This window comes from Jaculus jaculus, chromosome 10 (genome assembly GCF_020740685.1).
Source record: "Jaculus jaculus isolate mJacJac1 chromosome 10, mJacJac1.mat.Y.cur, whole genome shotgun sequence".
In the NCBI taxonomy this organism is placed as follows: domain Eukaryota; kingdom Metazoa; phylum Chordata; class Mammalia; order Rodentia; family Dipodidae; genus Jaculus; species Jaculus jaculus.
This window is the reverse complement of record NC_059111.1, coordinates 92,783,490-92,788,211: the sequence shown is the minus strand read 5'-3', so window position 1 is coordinate 92,788,211 and position 4,722 is coordinate 92,783,490. Positions and strand designations below refer to the sequence as shown.

Sequence of the window (4,722 nt, the reverse complement as noted above, 5' to 3'; positions counted from 1 at the left end):
CATGCATCTGGAGTTTATTTGCAATGGCTGGAGACCCTGGCACACCAATTCTCTCTCTCTCTCTCATAAAGAAAAAAAAAAAGCCCAGTCTAACTGGGCTTGCCTCAGAAAAAAGGATGCAGGAAAAAAATATTCACTTTTTTTTTCACCTTCAGCTTTGGGTACGGTGCTGGGACATGAACACATGCTAGGAAAGTATTACACCACTGAGTTATACCCCAGCAATTCGCCTTCAGTTGTGAAGAATATCTTCAATTGATTGGGTTGCAGATGGGCAATTACTTTTTGTTTTGTTTTGTTTAAAACATATTGGGCTAAAGCTGGGCATGGTGGTGCACAACTTTAATCCCAGCACTCGGGAGGTGGAGGTAGGAGGATTGCCATGAGTTCAAGGCCACCCTGAGATTACATAGTGAATTCCAGGTCAGCCTGAGCTAGAGTGAGAACCTACCTCAAAAAAAAACATTATATATATGGCTGGAGAGATGGCTTAGTGGTTAAGCGCTTGCCTGTGAAGCCTAAGGAACCCAGTTTGAGGCTCGATTCCCCAGGACCAACGTAAGCCAGATGCACAAGGGGGTGCACGCATCTGAAGTTCTTTTGCAGTGGCTAGAGGCCCTGGCATGCCCCTTCTCCATCTATCTGCCTCTTACTCTCTCTGTTACTCTCAAATAAATAAATAAATAAATATGGAAACTGGGCATGATAGCTCACATCTTTTTCTTAATTTATTTTTATTTATTTATTAGAGACAGAGAGAGAGAGAGAGAGAATGGGTGTGCCAGGGTCTCTAGCCACTGCAAACAAACTCCAGATGCATGTGCCACCATGTACATCTGGCTTACATGGGACCTGGAGAATCAAACCTGGGTCCTTAGGCATTGCTGGCAAGCACCTTAACTACTAAGCCATCTCTCCAGCCCACATTTTTTAAAGTCTTTATTTATTTATTTTTATTTTTACTTTTGTGTGTGTATGTGTGTGTGTGTGGCTCACGTTTTTAATCCCAGTACTTGGAAGGCCGAGGTAGGAGGATCACCATGAGTTCAAGGCCACCCTGAGACTACAGAGTGAATTCCAGGTCAGCCTGGGCCAGAGTGAGACCCTACCTCAAAATAAATAAATAAATAAATACTACACACACACACACACACACACACACACACACACACACACACATACACACACACACATATATCACTTTGTGAATTTGCATGCCATTCTTGCAATTGGCCATACTAGTCTTCTCTGTATAATTCCAATTTTAATATATGTGCTGCTTAAGTGAGCACTAGATAGGTAATTCTTTTACCATCTAGTGTTAGTCAGCATTCTCTAGAGGAACAGACTGGCAGAATAAATATGAGTGTATGTGTTTATACATGCATATATATGTAAGTATACATACAGATGTATACATTGGGAATATATATATGTGTATGTATGAATGTATACATACATATGTACATCTATTTGTAAACATACATATATCTCGAGGATGTATTAGGCTGGCTTACATGGTACGGGCTGGGGATCCAGCAGTAGCTGTCCACACACTGCAGAGGCTGAGAGTTGAGTAGCTTACTCCAATTCTCAGCAGTTCCAATGTGGCACCAGAAGCGTGGAGGATTCCTGAAGATCAGCTTGTCTTTGGTCCACATTGGAAGGCCACAGAAGCTGGGTTCTATTCCGTAACCCAATCAAGATGACAAGTGACATCTGTGAGTTCCTGGATTCTTGCTCCAGGGCTGGTCATGGTTCCCCCAAAAGGTGCCCAGACAACCGGGTTGGATGAGCGTGTGATGAGAGAAAGAATCACTCCCAGGAGATAGTTTTGGCGAAGGGCTCTCTCAGTTTATTGTCAGGGAAATGGGTTTTAAGCATCTGAGGTCGGGGGGAGGGTCCTAAGGGGATTGGTTGCACCAGGTTCATTCTTAATGACTAATTAGCATATGGGGACATTCATTCCAGCACATAGGCAGTGGCCGGGTGAGGGGGAGTTGTGTGATCTAGGATCTCAGGGGGATGGGCTGTGAAGGTACCCACTGTTAAGGAGTTTCCTAGGCAACTGGCCAAAGGTCACAAGGCTTGGAGCCAAGCCTAAGTTCAGGTGTGCTGGGCTTGGAAAGAGAGTGGCCTCCGGAACCCGGGGGTCCTCAGCTATACCTGGCAGCTGAAGCCCCTCTCTTGAAGGCTCCAGCCTGTGGCTGGAAGTGCCCAACAACTCCCCCTTTGTTTTTATAAAGGGGCAGTGTCATCCCAAATGAGTTCTTTATAATTTACCATAGGTCCAGATAGAGTTAGGCGGTGTATGAGAACTTGACTAGCAACCTTAGCAATATTAGTTATTTGTTATCTGAGAAATTTGATGAAATGGGCCTACAAGCAATAGGGTTCTTATAGTAAGGAGGGAGCTAAGGAGAAGCCAAGTAACTAAAGGGCTAGAGAACCAGGTGGTGGGGTCCTCGGGCTTGGAGCAGTCAAGCAGCTTAACAACATTTGATTCCTTAACAAGGAAAACAATATTCTTGTCCCAAGACCATACATGCCCCCCAAGATCAGCAGTAATGAAGTCTCAGGTTAGCCGGTTTTGAAGTACCACACCTGTGAGAAAGTTCAATTGTCTCTGGAAAGATTAGAGGCTGTTGGTCACTGGAGGCACCCAGAGACAGCATCATGCCAAGGGCCACCAGCAGAGGGATGAAGATTTCTTTCGGTTGGCACAGGTGGAGTTTTATAGGTTTTGTTCTTGTAGAGATACACCTGTGAATCAATCAAGACTGGGGGACAGTAAGTGGGAGAGGAAATATTTATGCATAGGGTGGTTACTCCTTTTGAACCAAAGAAGAGCAGGTATCTTGACACAACCCATTCTGATTATGTAAATATGGAGCAGGCATTTAGCTCTGGTTGGCTTAGAGCTGGACAGGCAGAAAGACATAATTTGACCAGCATTAAAGAGGGTGAGGCCTGTCCTTTGCAGAACCAGGGACACGGTGCACACATGGTAAAACAGTTATCTGGAACTAGACAAGAGATGAGAAAAACTTTCCAGAGACTTCTGGCCAAGATGGCGACTGTCTAGCTGCCCTGCAAGTCCTGGGGAAAGAAAGGCAAGACATTAAGGGTTTTCTGGGTTTTCTTATCGGGGGGGGGGGGAAACAGGGAATTGTGGATCCCCTCGCAAGCAGGTAGACCACCCCTAACACCAAATAGCCGTCGTGCCCCACCACCGTGGCCCGCAACCCCCACCGCGGCCCAGCACCCCCACCCCACAGTCTGGCACCCCACTGCCGCTCCACCCGCGTCCGTGCCCATCGCCAGCGACCCATGACCCACCACCGCCACACATGCTTCTACGCCCCAATCGCACACACAGATCGATTCCTGCATATGGAAGCTTAAACTGCTCTGTACACTTGCCCACACTACTGTTCAGCAAGCCCAGTCCCATAGCAACTGCCACACAAGCCCAGAGTGTCTCTGGCTTGTGCCAGCTCAGGTGCCCTCCCCTACCTGTCTGCCACGCCTGCCATCCTACATTCTCCTGTGGCGGGGGAGCGCAGACTGTTTCTGGGTCCCAGTGTTCCCAGCCAGAGTTTGGGCTGTTTTAGGGCTTTGTACCTCAGTCCCCCTCCAAGCTCAAATGCAGGCAGCCTTGGCGCATTACCGCTTGAGAATTCAGGCAACTTTGGCACCCCTGTCAGGCAGTAGATAGGTGGTTTTGGCAAGTGGGAGCCAAAGCCCAGGCTGCCTGGCAACTGCCCCAGGTTGCCTCAGATTCCCATTGTGCTAGAGCCCAGGCTGATCCACCCACCTACCTGCCCATACACTGTCATGGGCAGCCCACAGTGCAAAAGAAATACCATGAAAAATCAAATGCAAGAAAACCCAGTTAGACCACCCAGTCCTACAATGAATGCATCTAACCAAAACATAGAAGAGTTATTAGGATCAGAACATCAAACTGAAGCTATGAGCAATGCAACCCTTACCAACCTACTTATAGAACTTGCAGGAAAGCAACAAAGGACCAATAATCATGTGGATACTACCATCCCTAAGCTAGAATAATTTGATAAGAGATTGGAAGGAGTTCAAAGAGAGTTAATAGATTTGAGGAAGAGTGGGGAAAAAAAGAGGACCTTAAAAAGCAGCTGGCCATATAATGGAAACCCTGAAAGCTAGAAGGGCCTGGAGTGAAACTCTCCAAAGTCTAAGAACCTATGGATTCCAACCCAAACTACTCTATCCGGCAAAAGTATCCTTCATAATAGATAGTGAAAGAAAAACTTTCCATGACAAAACTCAGCTTTACAATTATATGAACACAAAACCAAAACTACAGAGAGTATTTCAGGAAATTCTCCACAAAGAAGAAACAAATAACCAAACTCAAATGCCTACAAGAAGCAGATCACAACAACCAAACCCAGAGTAGGCACAAAAACTTCAAAGCCCATGAAAACACCAACACACACCTACCACCACAATATGGCAGGGATCAAATCAAATCTCACAGTCATTACCCTAAATATTAATGGCCTTAATTCGGGGCTGGAGAGATGGCTTAGCGGTTAAGCGCTTGCCTGTGAAGCCTAAGGACCCCGGTTCGAGGCTCGGTTCCCCAGGTCCCACGTTAGCCAGATGCACAAGGGGGCACACGCGTCTGGAGTTCGTTTGCAGAGGCTGGAAGCCCTGGCGCACCCATTCTCTCTCTCT

The 4,722-nt window shown here is 46.7% G+C and overlaps 1 non-coding gene across 1 annotated transcript; it reads right to left on the bottom strand.

The window, feature by feature from the left end:
- Positions 1–1,186: 1,186 nt before the first annotated feature.
- On the bottom strand, positions 1,187–1,292 carry LOC123464234. The gene has a single exon (XR_006639469.1). It is a non-coding gene; the product is annotated as a U6 spliceosomal RNA (small nuclear RNA).
- Between the last annotated feature and the right edge of the window lie 3,430 nt (positions 1,293–4,722).